This window comes from Panicum virgatum, chromosome 4K, assembly GCF_016808335.1.
Source record: "Panicum virgatum strain AP13 chromosome 4K, P.virgatum_v5, whole genome shotgun sequence".
NCBI classification, from domain to species: domain Eukaryota; kingdom Viridiplantae; phylum Streptophyta; class Magnoliopsida; order Poales; family Poaceae; genus Panicum; species Panicum virgatum.
In genome coordinates, this window is record NC_053139.1 from 15,287,662 (window position 1) to 15,314,530 (window position 26,869).

The 26,869-nt window shown below is 45.6% G+C and overlaps 1 pseudogene; it reads right to left on the reverse strand.

Annotated features, from left to right (window-relative positions):
* Positions 1–18,003: 18,003 nt before the first annotated feature.
* Positions 18,004–22,423, reverse strand: LOC120703295 (annotated as a pseudogene).
* Between the last annotated feature and the right edge of the window lie 4,446 nt (positions 22,424–26,869).

A 26,869-nucleotide genomic window follows, 5' to 3' on the forward strand; every position in this document is an offset into this window, starting at 1 on the left:
AAGCGCCTTTGAGATGTCACAATGAGCCAACAAGTGGAAGATGGGCTCGAGGGGCCACCAGAGTGGTTTGGACAAACTAGGGTTCGCCCGACCCCTGGCTGGCTCCCGTTGCACCGCCTTTCATCCAGGATGCTGCCAGGTGGGCCCCCAAGCAGGTACAGGGTGATTGGCGATAAGTCTAGGTAGTTTAACCCCAGATGTGGGCCTTCCAATCCGTGTGCTTGCGCCTGATTCGCCGGAAGAGTGCTCCCTTGGATTGAGAGGTGTGCTTCCTTGCTCTTGAGGTGTGTTTTCTCCTCTAATTGACCTGCATACAAATATTCACCAAGACTTGTGCAATTTGTTAGTATTAGCCCCTACCACTAATGTTGATGCTTGTCTTTCCGGTGTTTATGCAGGAATTGATGGCCTAAATGTGGTACTTAAGCACCGTCAACAGACACCATGTCTATGTCATCGACTACTACTGTAGCGGCAATCAGGGTTATCCCATCGTTATCAGGGGTCCTCTACTAGAGTATCTGCTACATGAACAGATGATGATCCCGTAAGAAAATAAAGAATAAAACTTCCTTTACTAAGAGACTCACTACCATAGAAGATCACGAATACTTACTTAAGAAAGGAAGCATCCGTCGAGGTACAAGGCTGGAGAAGAGCGCCGACAGGCTGGCGCCCCTCCGAACTACCCCTCACTCTCTCCCTATTTCTAAGCACTATGGAGGTAGGGCTTCAGCTTGGAGTCGAGCTCTTATCTTCTTGTTGTGTGTTGAATGAGGGACTCCTCTCCACCTTATATAGCCCCTCCAAGGACGGAATGCTAGGCAGAACTTTCGAGGTGGAACCATCCGGAACCGGAGTACGGAGAGCGGTGGGAGCCTCCAGGAGAAAGATGGGCCTGATTGGGCCCAGTGGGGGGTCGGCTGATCCAAGGGGTCGGCCGACCCCTTTCTGAGGCCGTTTGGGCCCATCTTCGGTCGGTGCATTCCTTGTGGGCTCCTTGTATAGGTTTCTGGGTGCTCGCCTGAAGATAAGTTAGTTTAGCTTGTCATTTGGGTCCATGGATCCATGTGCTTGCCTCTATTTTTGTCGAAAGTGTGTTTTCCCTTGGGCTTGGGCTGATTTACTTCAGGATATGTGGGCCCTCTAATTCTCGTGCTCGTGTAGAATGCTCTGATGTGTACTTTTCCCTTTGTTTGAGCTTGGTTTTCTTTCGTATGCAGATATGGCTTCTTGTAAATAGTGATTTACCAAAACTTATGGAAATGATTAGTATCAAACTCCTATATCTAGTTTGGTGTTTGTTTTGACACTGTTCTTTGCAAGAGTTGATGGTCAGATATGACACTTAAGGACTGTCAACAAAACCCCCACACTTAGTCCTTTGCTTGTCCTTGAGTAAAGGTTAAGGACTAATGTGGAACAACTCCTCATTTGGTATGATGCCTGCATATAAGTTATTCCAAGCCTCACCTTTACTTGTGAACTTTGAAGTGTCTACCATGCCATCTTGGGTAGTTGAGGGATGGAATGGATTAGAGTCAAGTCATTCTTACTTTCCCTTCTTATATGACTTGGTTTTTTTTAAAAACATTTTCAAAACAAACTTAGACTTGCTCCTCGAATGATTCTCTTAGATCGCTCAAGGTGTATGGTTCCTCACCAAGGCAATGTTTTGCCTCTTTTCATCCTGCTTCTAATAAGGCTTTTGTGGAGTTTAGGGTAGGGAATCAAAAGGAGGCATACTTGCATTGCATATGTTGCTAAGTGAAAAATCAGATCCAAGGAGAAAACAAGGCATACAATCAGATCAAGATGTGCATGTGTGTGGTTATGTGGGTGGTACGTGGAAGATGTATGGAAAACTCCTTTTTTGTGAACTCTCTCCCTTTTGAATCTATTTTGAGAACATGGCTATTTTTTTCTTTTTACATACTTGGACCTTCATGTGTCCAGTTTTTTTAATAGCCCATGTCTCTTTTGTAAGATAAACTAGAGAGAGATCAACATATATGGTGGAGCCTTTATTTGGTGGAATGGGTGGATGGATGGGTGAAATGTGGCCAACTCCCAGTGTAGGAGTTTAGCATATATAGGTGGTGTGTACGTGTTCTTAATCATGAAAGCATGGAATGAATCTCACAAGGGTTACAAACAATTTGACAAAGCTCAATGCAAAAACAAGTAGCATATGTATAAGGTTTCCAAATGGGATCAACATATGGCTTTGGTAGGAATTTTAACATCACTGAGGAGACAAGCTCTTCTTCTTCTTTTTTTGAATTTTCTGAAAGATAAAATTTCCCAAGTACTTTATAGAGAGAAGCAAGGTTCCTTTCATCATTCCATATCTCATTCGTCAACTACTTAGATGACATGCTTTCCCTATGATAGATTGTTCATAAGTAATAGGAATATAAGCGAGGAATAAAGAATATGCAAGCCAACCATGGGAAAGGCATGTTCAGCATAAGGAGATTGGCAAGGTTTAATGAGTTTAATTTTAGTGGTCAAAATGAAATTTGTTTAAACTCAAGATTCAGGGAGTTCAAGGGGTAGTGTTGCACAAACCATCATTGAAGAGGAGGAAGAGGAACTAATGGGAGTCGGAGGAGGTTTGGTTGAACCAGACGTTTAGCCATCCCTCTCCGTATCTCATCTGTCCTATTCTTCAGTGTGCTGGACCGTCCGATGCTGTGCAACATGTTGGGGGAGGATCTCAAATGAGTGTGCACCTGATGAGGTTGAGAGATCTCCCCCCACTTATTTTTGTACATGTTTTTATTGAACAAAGCAAACAAGGGGTGGAAACAAAAACTCTACCGGTTTGAATACCGGGGAGTTTAAACCTTTATTTATTCAAGGCGCATGGAGAGAGTGTGGTGCCTCAGTTTCTTTTTGCTATTATTTTTGTTATTTATTTTTTATATTCTTTTTGTCATGGCAAACTAGGCATGCTGGGTAACGTAGCAGGGTGGAAACATGATGTGAGGATGCATGAAGTGTGTGGGATACTTACCTGATCGACCTTCCCAAGCATTGAACATAAATGCAAGAGTTTAGCATTATATGCATGGGGCAAAGTTTGCATTTGTTCTTCTTGGTTCCTCGTGCATTGTCTTCCCATGGGACCAAGGAGCGATGTATGAGTGTTGGGGTTATTGTATGCTTCTCTTTGGTTGTTTATTTCATTTCCTGCAAAAGGTTAGTGGATAACAAATACTCGAGGAACGTTTAAGGAATTTTGAAAGGATCTCATTGTTGGCTTAAGATTAGTTGTTCACATCCATGCTTAAGAAAAATCAAATTCAACAAATCAAGAATCATGGATCCCAAAATGTTTGCCATCATTTTATTTTATTATTATTTTTTAAGAGAGATTCTTTATTTCAAAAAAAGTTTTTTAAGATACATCTTTTATTTTGAAAGGTTTGTTATATATAAATTCACCAATTTTATCTTTTTAGGAAGACTTGAACAAGGCTGAGATAAAAATTGCATGAACATACTAAAGGGGCATTTCGCAAAATACTCACGGTGAACCTTGAGAGGTTATCTGTGCCTCCCTTGCATGATGTGCAATTTTTGTTGAAGCGTGTCTTGGGCCTTGGTTTATCACACATATGAACTGAACTTGAGGACTTACCCATAAATCTTGAAAATTTTCCTACAGGGGGTAGTCTATGAAAAATATGCATCCAAAGTCCATGATAGTATTAACTCCAATGGTTCATTAATCAAATTCGACACCATGTTTTATTTAATTAAAGAAGGCTATTTAACCTAAGCACCATGCTGTTGGCGTTTCTTATGCCTAATAGAATATATATTCCGCAAGCGCATAAAATCACCGCTATAGCACTTCACGTTGGAGTATTCCAGGGTATCGTAATTTTTCTCAGGGATGCACTATGGTAAAGAGTATCGTAAATCGAATGATAACCGTACTAGCTTAATCAACCGACTCACTAGACGGGGGTAAGCCAGATGGGTAGATAGAATAAATGGCCAGTCAATGACCGGGTGACACACGGAGGCTCAACTCCTTAGAGAGGTAGCAGCTGGGAGGACAACGAGCGAGATAAGACACCTGATACACTTTTGAGTTACTCTAGTCCGGGCGAGAAAACCTGTAAGGTAAGATCCCGAACACTAGAAAGATAACTTAGCATAATGCTTGAGCCATAACTCAAGCAAGCTTGACTCCGACGACTCCAAAATCTCGAGCAAGCTTGACTCGACTCTAACTCCCAAGCTACTAACCTACTCTAGAAAGTAAAGTAAAGAGAGAAGAGCTCCAATGGTGTGTGTGTGTGTTACAAGTGAGGGATGAGTGTTCTATTTATAGAACTCCAGGGTCGGTTCTGAGCACTTGAAGCACGTGGTGTCAGTGGGAAGCAGGTATGGCGGTTGTGTTTGTCTTCCATGCGAAGGCTGAGCCTGAGTGGCTTCCAAGTGGGGCCGGCCGGCCTCCCCTAGGCCGGCCGGCCTGGCGATGTGGCCATCTGGCCACCACCTTTTTCTGGACGCTCCTGATCTCCTCCTAGTGTCAGTGTGGGTTGCTTGGCTTCAACGCGTGCATGTGCTAGGCCGACCGGCCTGAGGGAGGCTAGCTGGCCTCTCTCTCGCACATCTTGGCCCTCTGTTGTGCCGACGTTGCACTCCACGCTTATGATTTGTCCAGGGAGGTGGATCACTAATTTGCACGTCGGTTTGAGCTGACCTGTGGGTCCTTTGATGCATGCCAATGCCTCTCGGTCCATTTGATCAAACCGACATCCAATCCATGACTCAGAGGCATTGTACTTATGTCACATTGCCCCTGGATAGAAGACGTGGCAACATGTGCAGGGGTGCCAGGCCGGCCGGCCTAGGAGAGTCCGGTCGGCCTGGGTTTCCACCCAAATTCGTCCATTTTTAGTACATATTCTCATGAAATCAAAACTCATCCAAAACTTGTTAAACTTCTTAGAAATAAGTAAAATATGAATGGAACATAGTGTAAAGCTCTATTTATTTCCGAGAAGTTGATGGCCAAAATGTGAAATAATGGCCGTCAACACCCCCCCCCAAGCTTAAACTTTTGCTCGTCCTCGAGCAAAGCTTAAACCGAGGCTCGGTGGATCAGGAGTTGCGTCGATGTTCACACCCTGCAGGTACCTTGTGCACAACATATTACTCTTCCCGAATGTACTGTGAATAAGTTGGCTCATACCTTAGGTTTTGGAGGATGGGGCGTATTAGTTTTTCATCCCTCGGTCTTGAGCGGTTGATGGACTGAACAACCTTCACCGGAATGTTTTCTGCTGCTTGTTCAGGTTCCTAGCTCGGAATTTTGTAAGTTTTTTTTTTCAAAAGAGGTTCAGGTTTCCCAATGGTACTCTCGAGTCACTCAAGGTGTATGATCCTCACTTATGGTCAGAGTATTTGACCATCTTCTTCCTACTCTAAGGCTGATATGTGGATCTCATGTGTAGGAAGAGTTTTGCATACCTTGATTACCTGTATTGCCGAGCCAAAAGACGATCTGCAAAGGGTTGGTACTTAGCCAAATTCCGATCTTATGGAAGGTAAAATGTCAGGGAGAGAGGAAGGAAATGGACTCACACTTGGATGGAATTTGGTCTTTTTATTTGAACTCCATATTTTGCAACTCTTTTGGGAATGGAGTATGGAACTTCTTTTCCTTCATCATTTCTTTTTAAGAAGACAACTCCATACTCCTTTGCTGATGTAATATTGAATTTCTTTGGAGTTTGGGGATGGTAAGACCTTTTGAGATGAGTGAGCACACTGTGGAGATTTTGGGTTTGTGATTGCGGGGGAATTGTGTTGGTGTAGGTGGATGTCAATACCCGGAGTATGTGACTGATAGACCAGACATTTTGAGGCTAGCAAACAATGGGTACGCGAAGGAGAAAGATCGGTAGATGGCAAGTACCATTCCCTGGGCAGACACACCGTTCGACAAAGCTCAAAGTAACACAAGATAGCTCATAACGGTTAATGAAACTTGTAAAGCTCTGGATAGGTCATTTAAACCAAGGGGAAACCTTTACTATGATTAAATTTTCAAAAGAATTCCGAGAGGTTCCCTACTAGAGCAAGCAGTTTAAATCCGGTTTGGGCTATCTCGAATTCCGCAACAACTTAGACTTTAGAAATTAAACTCATGCCTCCACATATCCAGATTTTCAGTGGAATTATTATGTGCCAACTAGTTCAAGTACTAAGAGAGTAAAATGCTGTATACGAGGCACATACAAAGCATGAATAGAGCAACTATTCATCATTTCCAAAGCAAGAGCTTACACGGATTTCCACTCATATGAGTTTTATTCAAAGCATGGAAATATTTTTGGGATTTTTGTTATGAGATTATCATTATTATATATATATTCAAATTTTATTTAGAACTGGCATGGTTGCTGAAAATAACGGAGGGGAATGATGACTTACCTGGCGGTGTGACCCCCCCAAGATTCGATGAAGCTCAATCCTCCTCATCGGAGTTCTCCTCCTCCTATTCCTCCTCAGAGTTCTCCTGTTCAGGCTGCTAGTACGGCTGGTGCTGCTGGAGCGGCTGGGACTGCTGGTGGTCTAGCCCCATGTGGATGAAGATGTTGGACACATCGTACTGTAGGGCGGATGTCAACCCCCAACTCTGCTGAGTGAGCTGGGTGTTGTGCGTCATTGTCTCCTGCATTTGCTGCTGCTGTGTGCCAAGGGTGGTGATGCGGTTCGAGAGATCCGAGATGCTTCATAGAATCGGATCCTCATAGTTGAAGTGTGCTGATGATGACGGACCCACCTGTGGACCATAAGACGGATGCATACCTGGAGGGTAATAGGGTCCTTGATCACCGGCGTACCCACTGCTGTCGGCCTGATATGAGTTCGGGTCGGTATGGGTGTAATACCCATATGCCTCCTCAAAACTCATGTTCTGTGTGGAAGGCCCTGGCTGTGCAGTAGTGTGAACCGAGGGGGTTCATCATGATGGTCCTGCTCCAGCTTGCTGTTGTTCGCGCCGGGTCCTGCTCCTCATCTGTGGTCCTGCAACACACCACCTTGTGGGTTCTCTTTTCTCCATCTGCAAGGTTAGGCTTTTCTCTGAGTAGAGAGAGATTCTCGGGCATGGCAGGTCGATCTCCCTATCGTACCCGGGGTAACACATAAAGATAGAGTTCCCGGGCCCCTTTCGCATCATGTGCCCTTGCACAAAATGCTCGAGACCGACCTCGTATCTGTACGCCTCCGTCTCGGGCAAGAAGGTGACTTCATCGCCATCTATCGCTTTGACATACCTCGCAGTGTGAGTGACCAAAGAGGTCATGTCGATGTGGCTTTTGCCCGAAGTCATCTTCTACCAATGAGCAAACATGCTCCGGACAGGGGAGAAACGAATCTTGTTCGCCATAGCGTACAGATACTGCAGCTCAGGCAAGCTGCAGAGGTAGAGGTCTGCATGAGGGTGCACAACCATGGCAAGCCACTTGGCAAGAAACCTCAGAGTAGGATTATGGATGGAGACTATGCTATTCTTGCTACTCACAGGTTCATTAGAAATTAAGCTCCACTAAGAATTACGGTCGTACTGGTATTTTTCAGCAAGCGTGTTGGGGTCAAGGATGCATCTTTTGTGAAAACCCAATGCTATGCCGAACTCTTTTAGGGTCATTTCAAATTGTTCGTTAAAGAACCGAAAGTAAACTTTAGTTTCAGAACCATTTTCTTCAACGACAAGAGATATGAGGAATTCCACGGTCAAGAGGTGCAAACCTGGTTCAACGACGTTGGCAAAATCCTCCCACCCGGCGGCGGTGAATGCTTGATTCATATCCTATTTAAGTCATGTTTACATGAGGAAGTAAGTTTCGAACCTCTTGGCGTGGCCGAAGCATTGCCTCTTCAATAGCTCAAGTGCCTCCCGCTCGTAGTCGTTCTTGACATCGATTTGTTCAACCATCGTCAGGATCCTGATGCGGAGGCGGCTCCTTGGGATTACGGGAATTTCTTCTTCCTCCTGGGATATGTGTGTACGACAACCATAGTCGATCGACATATTATCCCAGGAGGAAGATGAACTCTACGAACTTCTTGAGCTCCTCGAGAGCACCCTCTTGATTTTCTCCTTGGCTTTTCCGATCATGATTCTTGCAAAAGATTAGCACACAACACTTGAAGGATATAGAGATTAAGGAGAGGGTTAGTCGTTCTTGCGGGGCGTTAAACCACCACAAACATTCGCCGTTTAGCATGCCATGATTTTTATTCAAGGGAAATATTTTTGGTATTTTTGGTTTATGAACTTCACTGACTACTGAATTTTATTTGTTTTTTAGCTGAGCTTGCACTCAAGTCCTTCACTTAATTAACTCAAAAGAGCTTGATTAAGCAAAGAGACTTAAGGAAAGAAGGAAGGAATTACGAGCTCGGGTTGAACACTCAAACCTGAGTTCCTGGTGCAATGGGAAGCGTCGCTATCGTTGGAATTAATAGGGGGCATAGAGGCCAGGCCGGCCGGCCTGGGACAGGACGGTCGGCTCTTCCACGGTGCCAAACGAGCCACAACGGTGCTCTACTCCCTAGACTTGCAGGTCTCAGTGCTCCTTTCGGTGGTGACGCGACGTGAACGGAGGAGGAGAGCCGGCCGGCCTCAATGGGGCTGTTCGGCCTGCCCCTGCACGTTCTGTGCTTCACGCTTTGTTCATTTGCTTTAGGCGCACTCAATGCACCTCATCCCCTGCTGCTCCTGGCTAAAGTGAGGACATTTGGGGCCGGCCGGCCAGCCTATATTTTGGCCGAAAATTTTCGTGAAGTTCTTGTGAATGCAGAGTTTCAAAAAATAAATGTGTTTTATTTTGAAATCAAACATGATAGGTAGCGATGAAATAAAAAAATATGCAAGGAAAAATAAACTATCCTATATGCAATGCAATGATGAATACATACCATGTACCTCATGGCGAGGGCTCAAGTTTTGAGTATAGAGCGGGACTCTCTGTACCTTTGGTTCGGTTGTCGTCGCCGGATAGAGTCCCTGACGATGATACTTTCTTTCGCCACACTTTCTTGGTTGTGGGCGCTGTTTCGACCTCTTTCTTCTCTGATTCCAGAAACTTCTTACGTTGGATTCTTCATCTCGCATTTCTGTGGTTGTCAAGCTTAATTTGTTTCGTCTCCTCCTGAATCTGTAGACTTTCCACGAATTCAATGAGGGCTTCAATGGATGGGATAGATGGCTTCTCCGGCTCTTTCTCAGATTTCTTTTTCTGGTTAAAAGCTTTGACTTGTGAGAACTACTCGACCTATGGTTTGAAGGCGAACTTCTCCTTTTGCCCGTTGATGTTGAGCTAGATTTCTCCGGCTCCCACATCAATATGTGCATTTGCCGTACTCAAGAACGGTCACCCCAAGATGAGAGGCATCTTGGTGTCGACTTCCATGTCGAGAGCGACAAAGTCGACGGGGATTAAGAAATTCCGGATTTTGACCGGAATGTTCTCCGCAATCCCCGCAGGGTAGCGGACTGATTGATCTGCTAGCTGCAGACACATGGTAGTAGGGGCAAGCGCATGATGGTTAAGTTTGTCGTAAACTACCTTTGGCATGACGCTGATGCTTGCTCCCAAGTCGCATAGAGCGTTGGTGAAATGTTGGGTCCGGATCGAGCATGTGATGGTAGGGCATCCTGGGTCCTTCTTCTTCACCAGGAGAGGATCGAGTATAGCTGCGCTACACTCCTCTGTTAACTGCACGATCTCTGTGGTGGGCAGCGTCCTCTTGTTTCCAAGGATATCCTTGATATACTTGGCATACGTGGGTACCTGCATTGCATCAAGAAGCGGTATATTGACATATAGCTTCTTTATTACCTCGATGAACTTGCCGAATTGTTCGTCGGCCACCGGCTTTCTTATCCGCTCCGGAAACGGTAAGGCAGTTGTATCGTGGTAATCCCATGAAGTTCTAGGGGGTTCCACGGGGTCTTCCTAGATTGCAGAGGTGCTGGATTCGATGGCTTCCTCCTGTACCTCGTCATCAATGTCGGTATGGCTGGCTCCGCCGAGTTCCTGCATCTTGTGGGAAAGGTGGCTCTCGCGTGGACTTACCACCACGCGTAGTCACTGCACTAACGTTTTCCTTCGGGGTAACTTCCGGTTGCCCGGGCAATTTCCCCGTGTTAGCATTAGGGCAAGAAGAGGCTAGCTGAGGTACCTGAGTTTCTATCATTTTATTAAAGCTCAACTGGTTTTTAATAACAGAATTAAAGCCCTCTAGTTGTGCAGCCATAGACTCCAAAATCTTGTCATTAACAAGAAATTTCTTGCTATTGTTGTCATTTTTTTGTTTTTGGCCGTACACTAGGTCTTTTAAAGTGGGCTGAAAGTTGTTATTGAAATTCATACCTTGTTGTTGACCGAAGGGGAGGTTGGGCTTTGAGTTCCTGGTGCGTCCTCTTGAGTTAACGGAATCTCGAGTTGGGATTGTTGTTGGTTCCAACGAAGTTCGCGTCCTCTTGAGTTAATGCGCATGAGCTGCCCGAGTGCCCAGTCTCGCCATATGTTTCACATGTCATTCGAGACTCTGAAACCTAGTTAACCTCCTGGTGCGGAGATTCCAGCTTCTTCATGAGAAGATCCATCTTGGCAGCCAACATGTCGACACTGTCGATTTGGTGCACGCCACTAGGAAGGGTTGGCTGCCTTTCACCTTTCCAACTCTGGTTGGAAGCTACCTTGTCCATCAGCGTCTTTGCTCTCGCAACATTGAGAGAAAGGAATGAACCACCCACTACTGAGTCAACGTGGTCTTGAGCTTGCTGATTCAGGCCATAGAAGAAGTTCTGAATGATCAGCCATTCCTCCATGTCGTGGTGTGGGCATGCTTGGATGTATTCCTGAAGATGTTCCCAGACTTCTGGGATAGTCTCATCCGGTAATTGTTGAATTCTGGAGATCCTGTTCCTAAGGGCATTGGTCTTGCCCACTGGAAAGTACTTGGCTAGGAATGCATTGGAACAAGCTTCCCATGTTGTGAAAGCTTCCTTGTTGGAGTAGAACCACATCTTGGCCTTCTCGAGCAGTGAGAACAAGAATAGCCGAAGGTGGACGATATCCAATGTAGTTCCCTTGGGGTTGATGGTATTGCTCACTTCCAGAAAATTCTAAAGATGGGCATTGGCATCCTCAAATGCCTTACCGCAGAACGGACTTGCCTGGACCATGTTTACCCATCCAGTTTTCAGCTCAAAGCCATCATTGCCGGCTTATTCTTGGTGCAATCCAGTAGGATTGTGGCTGTTGGACGAGGCTAAGTACTGACGAAGAGTCTTCTGGGCCATGGGTGATGAAGCTAATGTGGATGGGGAACCTGGAGGCCAAGTAAGTCTTTTCTGAGGTGGGACGATGCGGTGTCTCACAATTCTCCCAATTCTTTCTGGATTCGGTTTGAAGTTGCTTGGTAGGTCGAAATCGGTCATGCACTGCTCTGCATCAATCAAAAAGATAGAGAGAGCAATGATAAGCCCACAAAGATTAGCGGTGACAAACTAGTGAGGTATATCAAACTATTTACAATATCTTTAGCCAATTGCTTCTCCGGCAATGGCGCCAGAAATGCTTGTTGGCGTTTCTTATGCCCAATAGAATATATATTCTGTAAGCGCACAGAATCACCGCTGTAGCGCTTCACCTTGGAGTATTCCAGGGTATCGTAATTTTCCTCAAGGAAGCACTATGGAAAAGAGTATCGTAAATTGAATGATAAATGTACTAGCTTAATTAATCAACCGACTAACTAGACGAGGGTAAGCCAGATGGGTAGATAGGATAAATGGCCAATCAATGACCAAGTGACACACGGAGGCTCAACTCCTTAGAGAGGTAGCAGCTGAGAGGACAACGAGTGAGATAAGATGTCTAATACACTTTTGAACTATCGAGCTAGCCTCTGTAGATCAGACTAGACACCTAACTAATCTTCGGGAAACCAGAGCTTACTTCGGTGGCCTCAGAGAGGGACTCAGACTGGGATGAGAAGGGAGTCCAATCGCAGTCGGCACTACTGCTATGAAAGCACTTGAACGTGGTAGACTACAAGGGACGGACAGGGCTGTCACCACCTGCCACCTACCACAACAGTTCCATGGGGTGGGACACACTTTCTAGCTAACACCAAACTTGGACACCACGTCCGTATTTGGCATAAGGATTTCTCTCGAGGCCCTCGAGATAAATCCTCCTCAACCTAAAGAACTATCTTGAGTTACTCTTGTCCGGGCGAGAAAACCCATAAGGTAAGATCCTGAACACTAGAAAGATAACTTAGCCTAAAGCTAAAGGTAAAACTTCCGCGCTCAAGCTGAACACTCAGACTTGAGAAGGTTAAAAGGAATGCGTAAAGTAAATCTGACTCAGATAAGTAAAGAAGATAACTTATATTTATAAAGTCAAAAGAAGGATACAAGAGCTATACCAGTCTTCCGACGGCTCTGAAATTCCGAGCAAGCTCGACTTGACTCTAACTCCCAAGCTACTAACCTACTCTAGAAAGTAAAGTAAAGAGAGAAGAGCTCCAATGGTGTATGTGTTACAAGTGAGGGATGAGTGTTCTATTTATAGCACTCCAGGGTCGATTCTGAGCACTTGAAGCATGTGGCGTCAGTGGTAAGCAGGTATGGCAGTTGTGCTTGTCTTCCACGCGAAGGCTAAGCCTGAGTGGCTTCCAAGTGGGGCCAGCCAGCCTCCCCTAGGCCGGCCAGCCTGGGGATGTGGCCATCTGGCCACCGCCTTCTTCTGGACGCTCCTGATCTCCTCATGGTGTCGGTGTGGGTTGCTTGGCTTCGACGCGTGCATGTGCTAGGCCGGCCGGCCTCCCTGAGGCCGGTGGGCCTCTCTCTGACACATCTCGACCCTCCGTTGTGCCAACGTTGCACTCCACGCTTATGATTTGTCCAGAGAGGTGGATCACTGATTTGCATGTCGGTTTGAGCTGACTTGTGGGTCCTTTGATCCATGCCAATGCCTTTCGGTCCATTTGATCAAACTGACATCCAATCCATGACTCAGAGGCGTTGTACTCGTGTCACATTGCCCCTGGATTGAAGACGTGGCAACATGTGTAGGGGTGCCAGGCCGGCCGGCCTAGGAGAGGCCAGTCGGCCTAGGTTTTCACCCAAATTCGTCCATTTTTAGTACATATTCTCCTGAAATCAAAACTCATCTAAAACTTATGAAACTTGTTAGAAATAAGTAAAATATGAGTGGAACATAGTGTAAGCTCTATTTATTTCCGAGAAGTTGACGGCCAAAATGTGAAATAATGGCTGTCAACACATGCTTAATTTAAAAAGCCTATGGATGTATCATACGGATACTTCCAAACCAGAGCATACAATCTTAAACTAAGGAAAGCAAGATTTTGCCCGTTGACAAGAAAAATCTGACGATGGGTTTTCAAGTTCACTTTGGTTGATGAGTCTAGCAACAAAGTCTTGATTATACAACTCGGCCATTAGATGTCCTGAAGTTGATGAGGCCGAGGTTAGTGATTGAAGAATAAGGCGAAGGAATGATTCACACATTAGTCATGGCAAGTTGTGTGTGATTCATATCCAATTTGGAAGGCAAGGTACATGAAGAGGCAAGGAGTTTAAGATCTGCATTGACTTTAAAAATAATCAGGTCCTTACCATATACATGGTAATGGTGTCTTGTTTCTTTTAAGGGTGGTTATATTATAGTCTTGTGTTATGCTTTGCCTCGCCTAGTTTATGGCCAAAGTGACTTATATATGCCATGTGAAGCTATATAACTACTTACTTCTTTGGAGAAGTTGTAAAGACCGATTGTTGATAGCGATCCAGTTATTCATGCAACTATAGTCATTTGAAGTTGTGAGAGTAATATTAATCATCGTTTCAAGTACATACAGCCGAGGTGGTGTAAACTAAGGCTTATCTCTCACAAGAGGATATTAGAGCAAGAGCAGCAAGGTAAACTCATGACTTTGAGGTAATCTCAAGAATTCGGCCAATAGAAGTTACTTCATCTTTAAAATTAGAACATGGCCGATGCATTAATGTTGGGCTTTGTCTTTAGCTTGATTTTGGTTCTCTAAGTGTTTCTTGGCACGTAAACTTTACCAAGAAATAGGGGGCATATGTTGATGACCAAAATTGGCACATAGCGGTTTTGAATGGGCAGAGTCGGCTCGACCGAGTTCAAAGTCTGCCAGGCCGACTTAATGCTATTGTAGCCGGTCTGGCAGGGCAAGTCGGCCAAGCTGACTTCAACTCGGCCCAGGCAGAGTTTGTAAACTTCCTCAAATTGTTCAATGGTCACCACCATTGCATAGATCTCATCGAGACAATCGAAATGCATATATAAAAAGCCTAATTTAGAGTCTGGATGAGAGAGTTATGGCTTTCGAAAGATCTGTGCCCGTGAAAGTCAGCTAGGCCGAGTTTGGTTTGTGTATTCCGAATAGAAGTTCTATTTTAGCACAGGATTTGTAAGAGTTTCGACCCCCTTTAAGGCGAGATCCCCCAACCCTATAAATATAAAGGGCCACATCCGATTGAGCCCTAACATAGCCAATGGAATCAATCTTTTATCCTTTTTTCCCTTTTACCTCACTTTTCCAAACCCTTTCCTCTATTCATCTACTGATCTCCACGACCATAGATGGTGTCCTAGGCTTGCTGGTTAACTCTAGGGCACGCCGCTGACGTCCACGTCCTGACAGGTCCCTCCTGGGTGAGAGCTTCGATGGTCTTTGCTAGTTTGCTTGTAAACTAGTCATTCTTCGTCACGTAAGCGCGTTGGTTATCCCTTTGTTGGTTTGCTCGTAAACCTAGCCGTCCTCCATCTCGTAAGTATGGTAGTTATCCTTCTCAAACGATCATTTCCAATGAAACCCATGAAACTCGGCCTGACCGACTTCAAGGTCGGCCTGACCAACTTGCCCTACCTTATCACTGTTCGATCCGTTTGCGATCCGCACGCTCTACTGCTACTCTGTGTGTTGGCCGAAAACAGCGCCAACAGGTTGAATTTTTTAAATGAGAGACTAACCTGCAGGTGCCTGAAGAGACAATTCATCTCAGGCGATGCACGACATAGGATCGAGGCATTATATTGTTAGGTTTTCTTCTTCCTCTGGCTTACTTTCGTTTCTTCTCCAAAACAATGCTGCACCAACAATAACAGGCAAGCGCTCCCCCGCTCCGAGTTAGGAATCAGCTCATTTGTACTGAGGGATTCATGCTACAACGTGATGGTACTTAATTATTGACTAGCATATTCTTTTTTCCAAACAACTGCAGCTAATAGTCACATGCATTTATATTCTATACCAGCCATTTATTATGCAACTTGAGGTACTATTATGTTTTCCACGTCGACCATTACCAATCAATTAATAACGTTTGGTGCTTAAAGAAAAAAACACACCTACAAATGTTTTATGTCCTCTTCAGGCCACAAGGGATACCTTGGTACACGTGTATTCTATTGTTGAGATGTAGGCACTAGTAGGAACAATAAGGCAAACCAAAGCAACCATTACGCTTGTTTGCATTTACATGATTCATAGAAGAACCACGTGTTCAAGCTGGTCTTTACTCACATAAACCTCCAAAGTGATTCTAAGTGGACCACTACACAAAAACCTGTACTAGCATACTACTAACGAGCTGGGTTATTGAAAGAACTGCAACAGCCACGTGTTCAGGATGACTTCGTATGCAAGCACACGATGTCGACCATGATGAGAGAGAGAGAGAGTACTATGTTGATGTGACGCTCATCGAAAGGTTGCCATGAAGCTTGGGTGTCTGGAGCAGTGACAGAAGGTAGCTCTCTGATGGTGGTGAAGTGTAATACCCCAACCGGTTAAAAACCTGGTAGTGGTGGTTTGTTGGCCCAAGTAGCCTAGCCCATTTTGTGGTTATGGTCGGTGGTTTAGTACCACCTTTGGAAGTGTAGGTGGATAAATGCCAGCCATAGCATGTCCGGATTAAACTTTTCATATGAAGCAAGAACGAAAGCATAAGTGTAGTGCTATTTGTACATGCGCTCGCCCTCTGGGAAGGCTAGGCTAAGCCGATATTGGAGACACAGGGTGTTACTTGGAGATAGCGTGGTTGTGAATTCGGCACGCCTCCACAATACGCTGATGTTCTCGTTGTACAATGCAAATAGAAAACGAAGCGGGGAAGATCATGGAGTGAGGTAGAGCGTGTCCACCGATGGTGGTCGTGATGGAAATGATGATGTACTTGGATGAGCGGCAGTGCACAAACAACGTGGGAGAGACAAGTTTGGCCCATTGGAGACCCATGCCGCAGCATATATAGTGGTGCGCACAATGGCATGGTGATGTGGCAAACTACACAGCGTACTTCAAATCACACACTAATTATAGTGATATTCTTCGAGAATGAAGTCACCCACATAGAACATAGTTCTCAGTATCAATATAACCACCCCTGTACACTGGATGGTCTTTTATTTCGAAGAATGAAGTCACCCACATAGAACACAGTTTTCAGGGTTTGATAATAACACAATAATGCAACAAGGTGGGTGCTCGGATCTATTAGAGAGAAAGGACATTTCATATATATTAAGGTACTTGATTAGCTTCAGCTGCCGCTGCCCCGCAGCGTCCGCCAATATGGGCAGATTTCTTATGGATTATTTCGAAGTGATATAGCTTCTTTCTCTCTCTCTCTCACACACACACACACACATATACATACACACACACACACACACACACGGACGGTGCACGCCGCTCAGAGCAGGTAGCATCGGTGGCCGCCGTCCCTCTCGCGGTTCTCTCGTGCACCTGTGCAGGTAGCGGCGCGGCGCCGTCTGCCGGGCTTCTCCTCCCGGCTAGTAGTACGCCCTGCCTGCAGGCTCATGGACCGTCTCCTCGTCGTCACTCTCGTCCTCCTCCTCACTGTCGCTCTCACTCTCGCTCTCCTCCTCGCTCTCATCACTCTCGCTCTCCTCCTCGCTCTGGAGGTTTAGCTTTTGTGAGCAGAGGTGCCGCTCGCCGCTCGCCGCCAGCACGTCGTGCTTCCCGAACACCCCCTGGTACCCTGCGCTGCCTTTGCCGTGCGGTTTCTTCTTCTTCTTCTTCTCTTTCTTCGTGCCTCTACCGCCTCCATAGTAGCCGGGGGCACCGCCCCCATAGTAGCCGGGGGCAGGCATTATGTAGACCTTGACTCGCAGCGGGGGCGGTCTGACTGGCGGCCGGGGCTCTCCCAAGAGGGAAAGGCCTGCCAGGACTCCTGCCAGGCCCAGACCAGATGGTAAAAACGCCATTTTTCTGAGGCGATGTTTCGAACTAAAAGTATACTTCCACGCCTAATACTCCTAACTAGTTTATATTTCTCCCTTGATTTAGAGGCTAACAAATGGGTTAGAGTGATGACCCAACTACCATATTTTTGCGTTGTCTGTTCTTTTGGGGGCGGCAGTGCAGACTAGTTGCTGTGAGCCCACGGCAGGGCAGGGTCCGGATTTATAGGCGCCGTTGTCTATTAGTGCAGGGATGCTGAACACGTGGATGTTCGGGCACTAGCACGAAATGGATATGTGCTCGACCTCTTGCTTATCTACTGAGGCATCGGGTAGTTGTTCCACCCAACCGAATAAGGCTGCATATATTTCTTTCTGATTCCTGGGATCTAAGGCATCTTATAATACGAGGCACGTAAGGCATATAGTACAATAATTGATTATAAAGTAAGGATCCTGCAGACCTGATTCTATATTTGATGGCATCTTAATTTCCCCTTTCATCAGGAATACTTATCCTGTCTTGAGCTGTTCTACGATTCCATCAGTTAAAACGTGTGTGCAAAGTCACTCAAATGTCTTTTTAATTAGGAAATATACATTTTGTACGTGTTTATAGATAGACTAGATTTATGTCCGTGCGTTGCTACGGGCGGTAAAAAAGTTTTACATCAATACACAAAGCACGGACAACAAATGATGTTTTTAGATTCATTGATATCTGCACGCAAACTTTTACATAATACTTGGTCTTTCTTAACCTTCTATAACACATGACGTGTTTTGGTATGCTATTCAAGGGAAAACAAGTCCCGTTGACTGTGAGGCTGTTATAAGTTGTACAGCATTATCTGTTTTTGTACAAGCAGTAACTACAAGACTTACTACTATTGTACTGGCAACAAAATGAGTAAATGAGTGAATAAGCTATACAGAGACACTACTTCCTCACTCCACAAACATCAAGAGTACATAAAAAAAATTTAGGGTATTTGCGTCTGTTTAATTTTTCTCTGGACACTTGTCAATTTTGAAGGAGTCCTTTACAAAATATGGCTTGAAATTGAATGCTAACAAACAACGGACTTGTACAGATAGGCTAACCATGGAAAGGAAAACTTCTGCTAGCCTTCACTCTGTACCGCTTCAATTGCCCTCACCTGGGATTGGAAGGGAAGAATCAAAATCACAGTTACGAATCAACAGTAATGAGTCAGTTTCTGCATCCGCTGTTGTAGCTGATTTCAGCTTTTGGCTCACAAACTGCCCCTTAACTCAGTCTTTGCTCTGTAAGCTTTTTCCTGCTATGATATCAACCTGTAGAGATGAAAAATGGAAGGCATAGTCAGATAAAGAATGCATTCAATCCTTATTTATAAAATAAAAATGCTATCAAACTAAATACCTATTTTCCCGAAGCATCTATCTTTCCTTTTCATGTGAAACTTCATGAAGGCAGCTTCACGGCGAGAATGGTCACTATCCAACCCATTATTAGAGCAGTTCTGGACACTACTTTCGTTACCACTTTCTAGGGCAACCATTGTATTTGTATTGATGTCAGTTTCGCCGCTACTGGTGCATCCACTTCTTTTACGTACATCCTGGCTGCAGCTAGCACTCTGGTTGACGTGCTCCACATGAGCTCTCACCAAGTCAATTGGTTCTCCTGATTCTCTAAGAATTTGTCTTGAATGATGCAACTATTGTTTTTCCTCCGACTGTTTGTGTTCATCAACTGAGAACGTATAATACAGTTTTCATGGTAATTCGATTGACCAGAGGCGTGCTGAATAGCTGCCTTGTTGATGCCAGCTGAATCACAATGCATAGGAGGAGCCTGTGGGTCGTATACTTTTTTTTCGAATCGAGGTTGAACACCATTTCCATTTCACAACGGAAATACAAGAGTTAAAGTACTGTAGCGGAGATAAAAGAAGGGGGAGGGGGAACAACCAGCGATTTTCACCCCTAATCTAACCTGATTCAAGCTAGATTACAGGGGGTGAGCGTCAATCCTAGGATTCCTAAGAAGACGCCCACGCGGAAGTTCGACATAATCCTTACTCAGAACATGGGCCTCAAGTGCGACAACCACTCTAAACAGTCAATACTCAAAAGAAAAACCTTCAGCTCACAAGACGGCCACCACACCATCTTTTCTTGTCACACATCTTCCTCTTGGTCGCTTGCATCCTCTTCATTCGGTAGAAGTTGACGTAGCTGGACGGGACGCGAGTCTCAGGAAGTTGCAGTGGTGCCGGGTGTGTCTGTCGAGCCAGAACACGATGCGCACATGAAAGAATGAACTGCATGCCGACAGCCACCTGGTCCTGTAGCTCCGGAGTGTAGAGTCCTGCCCAAAAAGCCATCAAAGCACAAGCATGAATCACAATTTCAGCCGGGTTTCGTAAAATTTTGTTGTCGAAGCACGCTCTGTTACGAGGTTTCCATATTGCCCAACAAATTGCAGCAAAGCCCAACACGTGCACCGAAGCACCATTGGGGAGCCAGAAATTCAACCAATTCTTGTACTGATTCATATCTCTCGGGGTGTTATCAGCACCCAGACATGTGCCAATAATCCCCCACACTACTTTGGCTGTAGGACATTGAAAAAAGAGGTGATCAACTGTTTCTGGGCAAGGGCAGAAATGGCATGTGGGATCACCATCCCATCGCCTCTTAATCATGTTATCCTTGGTGAGGACAGCTCTCTGCTCAAGAAGCCAACAGAAAATTTTAATTTTGTATGATATTTTTGCCTTCCATATGTGTCTAAAGTGGTATCCATCATCCTCAGTGGTCAGTTTATCATATACTGATTTTGAAGTAAAGCCTTTTGCATGCCATTTCCATAAAATTTTGTCTTGTTCATTTTCAAATGGGTAAGAGAAAGCCTGATTGACCACCCCCAGCCATTGCTCAAAGAGAAGGGGGGCAGCCATCTAGAGAAGTGCAACTGTCCATTTATGGTTAAAAAATCAAGCACTGTACATTTTTTCATATCACAAAGATCAAACAGAACGGGATAAAGAGTACATAACGGCTGCTGTGTAAGCCATGGGTCAAGCCAAAACAGAGTTCTGTCTCCCCTACCAGTTTTTATTTTCCTACCCTTCAGGTACACTGGTCTGACCTTAAGAAGGTCTTTCCAGATTGGGGAATCATCATTCTTCCCTTTCACAATAGATGTCAGATCATGAGAGAGATATTTTTGTTGTATTATTTGCTGCCACAGGCCTTTTTCATTTTCCAATTTCCACCACCATTTGCAAAGGAAGCTAATATTCATTTTTCGAATATCCTTAATGCCCAGCCCCCCCCCCCCCCCCTTTCTCTTGCTTTTGCAGATGGCGGTCCATCTTACCAGATGATATTTTCTCTTTTGACTACCTCCCTGCCAAAAGAAGAATCTTCTCTGACCATGTAGTTTCTTGGTTATTGTTTTGGGCAACAAATACATCGACATGTGGTATATGAAAGAGCTTGACAAATTAGCATTAATCAGGGTGGTTCTACCAGCAATAGATAAGGAACCTCCCTTCCATGCTGCCAGTTTTTTTTTCATTTTTTTCCACCAAATGGAGCCAATCTTTGATATGTAATCTACTAGGGCTCACCGGAACTCCTGTGGGTCGTATACTGGCTGCAGAATTGCACCATAATGGTAAGGCATCACAGCACCAACAGGAATTGGAAGAGGTATGAACCCATAATTAAGAAGGATGGTTCATACTGTCTTGTCTATAGGAGGAACTGCAGCTTGCACCTGCATCTTCACTAGCACTACTGGAACACAGTAGAACAGCTCCCTCTGTGCTACTGTCTAAACGAATCTGAGCTTGCCTTGTACTCTCACATGTATTATGTTCATGGGGGAGGCAACACCCCACTGGGTTGGGAAACTGGGTCCTTGTCATGAACAGGTTCTTGACGAGTAATGCTGAGAGAATGGAAAAACTGGTGCCTAGCTGATGGCTCTATCCTTTTATTGCCATATCTGTATCAAAGTTGAAGCTACGGGCAAGCAAAATAAAGCAAGTCAGAGTTATGCTCCATATTTGAGCAATTACTAATATCAAGCTATAGATCTAGGAGTACCAAAACATGTGACCTCACAAAGAAACAAGCAGACATGGAAAGAAAATCACTGATTAACAGAAAACTTTTTAGCTGCATTCAAATAACATAGATATCAGAAGTTAATCAGCATGAAGTACCTTGAAAAGGCAGAGGAATTCGAGTGATTAAAGATATCTTTTTCCCTGAACTCTTGCATTTTGTAACCACTAAGATGGTGTTGCTTTCCTATGTTGGTCTCCAGAAATTGGGAGGGGCAAGATTTAACATGACTTATTGCACCACCCTTCGATTTTTCACCAAGGTTACATTTTGTGAGCATTTTGTTCCACGACTGAAGATTTACATTGTCCATCAGCTGTTGGTTGAGCCGTAGCCAAGTCTTTGCCAAGATTGCTTGGTCCACGTGAACTTGCATCAGCAATCCTCAAGGAATTATCCATTATTTGCTCAGCTAACTTGGCTGAAGTAATACCATTAAGCCCTTTGGAACGCACATTCTTCTCACTTCACTTGGGGCATCTGTATGAGATGAAATTACTGTTACTTGTGAACAACAGAGTTTCAGACATTAATTTGCTGACAACAGAGCATGAGTTAACAAAACATTGCGTAACCACGTTCAAGTTCCTTACCATCACTATCTTTAGATGCATGCAACTTTGTGTTTACTCCATCATAAGACTCATTTTGTAGTTTATTTTTCTGGAGGGGCCAACCCCTTCATTTGCACAAATATCTGGTAACTTCTCAACTATGAATTTCAGTCTCCATCTTGCTATCAAAGCTTTGATCAAGGCAAAACAATCTCCTCTCCATAACGTAACATGGCAAGGAAATACATATGAGTGTAAATGGTATGCAGAGGACCGAATGATGAAACTCTAATCTCTAAAACACGATTCCGGTGTCATTCCCTGGCTTCTCAGCACGCCACGTCGCCCGAAAAAGCAACGGCCATCCGATCGGGCATCCAACGGCCACGGGAACGGCCTCCACCGCCGCAGCGCTCCGGCGCCGTTCGAGCCCCCCCCCCCCCCCCCCCCCGCGCCGCTGCCGCCACCCCGTCGCCGCTGTGGAGGGCGGCTGATCCGCCACCACGCGCAACCGCCGCGCTCGCCGCCGCGTCCTCGCCGGATCCGGCGCTTGCGGAGCCGCCGCCCGCAGGAGTGGATGGGAGCCGGCGCCAACACCAGGGAGGGACCAGGAGAGGGAAGGGCCGGCGGCGCTCGGGGAGAGGGAAAGCCGGAACCTCGTCCTCGCCGCCTCACTCTCACTGCCACTGCCGACGCACGAGCTTCGCCATGGCCTCCACCGCCATGCGCAAGAGCTCCGCCATGTCCACTGCGTGCGGATCTGGCCGGCGAGCGGCGCAGCCGGCTAGACGCCGCCACACCATGACCTCCGCAGTCCGCCCTTGAGCCACCGCCCTTGCCGCGGTCCGTCCTCGCGGGGGCCTCCGCCACCGCCGCCGGCCAACCCAGCCCAGCGGAGGAGGAACCGCTCCTCTTGACTTGGGCAGATCGAGGCTGGGCTCGCGCAGATCGAGGCTCATCCGCCCGGCCGCCGCCGCTCCTCGACGCCGGCCCCCTCACCTTCCCTCCCGCCGTCGCGCTGGCCCCCTGCCACCACACCCACACCCACGCCGGCCTCCGCTGCTACCCGGAGAAGGCCGACGCCACCACGCTGCTGTCTGTCCGAGGAGGGAGGGGGCTGCGCGGCCCTACTCGCCCTGGAGGAGGCGGCGGAGGGCACATGGAGGGGGAGGGGGCGGCCGAGGGAGCTGGGGAGGGGGACAGCGTGGCGGAGATCGAGAGGGCACAGGGAGGGGGAGATAAAGAAGAGAGAAAAAAAAACTAGAGGGAAATAGGAAAAGGAAAAGGGAGAAAGAAAAAAAGGAAAAAAACTGTAACAATGACCAACAAAAACAATGCGAAGATAACGAATTGACATATTCCTCCCACCTACGTTGCAATTCTGAAAAAAATGCATCAAACTATGTACATTCTTAATCCACGTATTAAATAAACTTACACCAACTAGAATAAGTTACAGTCATTACTACTACAATAGCAACACGATACATACAATTTGATCACAATTCTTCTATGACTTCTCATACTACCTCCACAATAACGCATCATATTTTAACATAACCACTACTTCCTAAAAAAACACGTCTACTAATCGCAACATGTTTTCAAAAAAACATTAAGTATCGGACTAATTATGCTCTGCCCTCCCTAATAAACTATCTTACCCCTTCTTTCACCACAAAACAAACATCAACAAAAAACAAAGTTTTATATAATACAAATAAAAGTTAAAAATCAGGTCACGCGGAGCAACGCTAGGCGGCCTTTCTAGTTGGTTTCAGTAAACAGTGCTGGCTACACATACTGGATAAAGTCAAGAAAAGAAAAATCACAGAAAAAGATATGGCTCTAAATATTTTACTGTCAAACTCTTAGTTTCTATTTTACTGGCAGTGTCCAGCTAAGCAGGGATGCAAATAGGCAATTGAAAACATGCATTATATATTAGTTGGTGAGATAAGCTGTAAGCAATGTCAGGTACTCACTTGGGCATCACTTTCTCATCAATTGAAAACAGTGCATCGCAATGGTCCACTGCCGTGCCATGGATGTTGTCGTGTTCCCACCGCGCCCCTACCCTTCCTCGATGAAAACTTCGATTTTGGCGACTTCACCTTCACCACTAGGCCCGCGGCGCAGCCGCCCCTCGCCGATCCCCGGCCGGCCGCCTTCACGGCCCTCGATGATGACTGGGGTGATTTCGTGGTGAGCCCGCTCTGCTCGGATCCAATGTGGATGCCTCAGCACCGCCCACCCCTCCGACGGGCACCTCCACCACCGCTCCCACCTCCTGGGAGAAGCCGCGGGGCCCGCTTCCTCTCTCCCTTCGATGATGATGGCACGGCTCTTTGTCTGTGGCGCAGCGGGTTGTGGACCCAGCACGGGAAGGCGGCTCGCGAGGGGGAGGCCAATGGCCGTGGAGCGCGCAAAGCCGGAGGCGCCCGACGTGCTTGGAGCTCCACGTTCCGCACGCGCCGCAGACCGTGGAGGCGAGGCCATAAGACCCCTCCATCTTGCGTGGAGACCCTACTACAGAAATAATTTATAGCAACACCTCGATTTTTTTAGGGACGGACCAAAATTTCACCCGTCTTACAAATAGAGCTGAGTTACTGTAGCAATAGAGCTGCCCCTAGAAATCCATTTGTAGAGCCGGGTCTCCCCCTCACCCGTTCCTAAAAATAAACTTATTTTTAGGGGCGGGTGATGCGATCACCCGCTCCTACAAATATCATTTGTAGGGACGGATCAGACCACTGCCCGTGCCTACAAAATTTGAACTCATGCGGCAGGCTTTAAAATATTTCGAACGCAGCGCACCCACCTTATCATGTCAGTAGTCAGAGCCGGCCTTATCCGCTTAGAGTCTCTCCTCTCAGCTCAACTCTCTCTCGAGCCATCCCCATCCCTCAACTCTCTCTCTAGCCGTCCCCATCGCTCAACTCTCTCTCTCTCTATTGAATCATCCCCATCGCTGGCCTTGCCCCGGCGGCCACATGCCTGAAACAAGGGGCCCGGCGTGCAAAGAGCTTCAGCAGCGGCGAGTGAGTGCAGGAGCGCGCGACCCTGCTGGGCACACTAAAGCTGGCAATTTCAGTGCGGATTTGTGAAATTGTTTGAGGGCTTTTGTTGCTAGGATTCTTGTGTGCATCTTTGATTCAATCCTCTCTCGAATCTCTCGCGAATCGGATCAGATTTTGAGTTTTCCCCAAATCACGTTCCTAGAATAGACGTTCGGATTTTCACTCGATTCACAGTGGTTTCTTGATTGTTTCGTGATCTTTTTTCTGGATCTGTTAGTCTTTGTGACCGTGCATCTATGGCTCAAATCTCGTTTGAATCGGTGGAGTATTGAGGAAGTATTTTTGGTTCGAATGTTTGACGTTTGAATGGTGTAAAGCTATATTTATTTACGAGAAATTGTTGGCCAAAATGTGAAATAATGGCCGTTAACATGCCCCCAATCTTAAACTTTTGCTCGTCCTCGGAGTTGTGTCGATGTTCACACCCTGCAGGTACCTTGTGCACAACATATTACTCTTCCCAAATGTACTGTGAACAAGTTGGCTCATACCTTAGGTTTTGGAGGATGGGGTGTATTAGTTTTTCATCCCTCGGTCTTGAGCGGTTGATGGATTGAACAACCTTCACCAGAATATTTTCTGTTGCTTGTTCAGGTTCCTAGCTCGGAATTTTGCAAAAAAAATTTCAAAAGAGGTTCAGGTTTCCCAATGGTACTCTCGAGTTACTCAAGGTGTATGATCACTTATGGTCGGAGTATTTGACCATCTTCTTCCTACTCTAAGGCTGATATGTGGATCTCATGGGTAGGAAGAGTTTTGCATACCTTGGTTACCTATATTGCCGAGCCGAAAGACGATCCGCAAAGGGTTGGTACTTAGCCAAATTCCGATCTTATGGAAGGTAAAATGTCCGGGAGAGAGGAAGGAAATGGACTCCCACTTGGATGGAATTTGGTCTTTTTATTTGAACTCCATATTTTGCAACTCTTTTGGGAATGGAGTATGTAATATTGAATTTCTTTGGAGTTTGGGGATGGTAAGACCTTTTGAGATGAGTGAGCACACTGTGAAGATTTTGGGTTTGTGATTGCGGAGAATTGTATTGGTGTAGGTGGATGTCAATACCCGGAGTATGTGACTGACAGACCAGACATTTTGAGGCTAGCAAACAATAGGTATGCGAAGGAGAAAGATCGGTAGATAGCAAGTACCATTCCCTGGCTGACACACCGTTCGACAAAGCTCAAAGTAAGACAAGATAGCTCATAACGGTTCATTAAATTTGTAAAGCTCTGGATAGGTCATTTAAACCAAGGGAAAACCTTTACCATGATTAAATTTTTAAAAGAATTCCGAGAGGTTCCCTACTAGAGCAAGCAGTTTAAATCCGGTTTGGGCTATCTCGAATCCCGCAACAACTTAACATTGGAAATTAAACTCATACCTCCACATATCTAGATTTTCAGTGGAACTATTATGTGCCAACTAGTTCAAGTACTAAGAGAGTAAAAAGCTGTATACGAGGCACATACAAAGCATGAAAAGAGCAACAATTCATCATTTCCAAAGCAAGAGCTTACACAAATTTCCACTCATATGAGTTTTATTCAAAGCATGGAAATATTTTTGGGATTTTTGTTATGAGATTATTATTATTATTATTATTATTATTATTATTATTATTATTATTATTATTATTATTATTATTATTATTATTATTATTATTATTATTATTATTATATTCAAATTTTATTTAGAATTGGCATGGCTGCTGAAAATAACGGAGGGGAATGACGACTTACCTGGCGGTGTGACCCCCCAAGCTTCGATGAAGCTCAGTCCTCCTCATCGG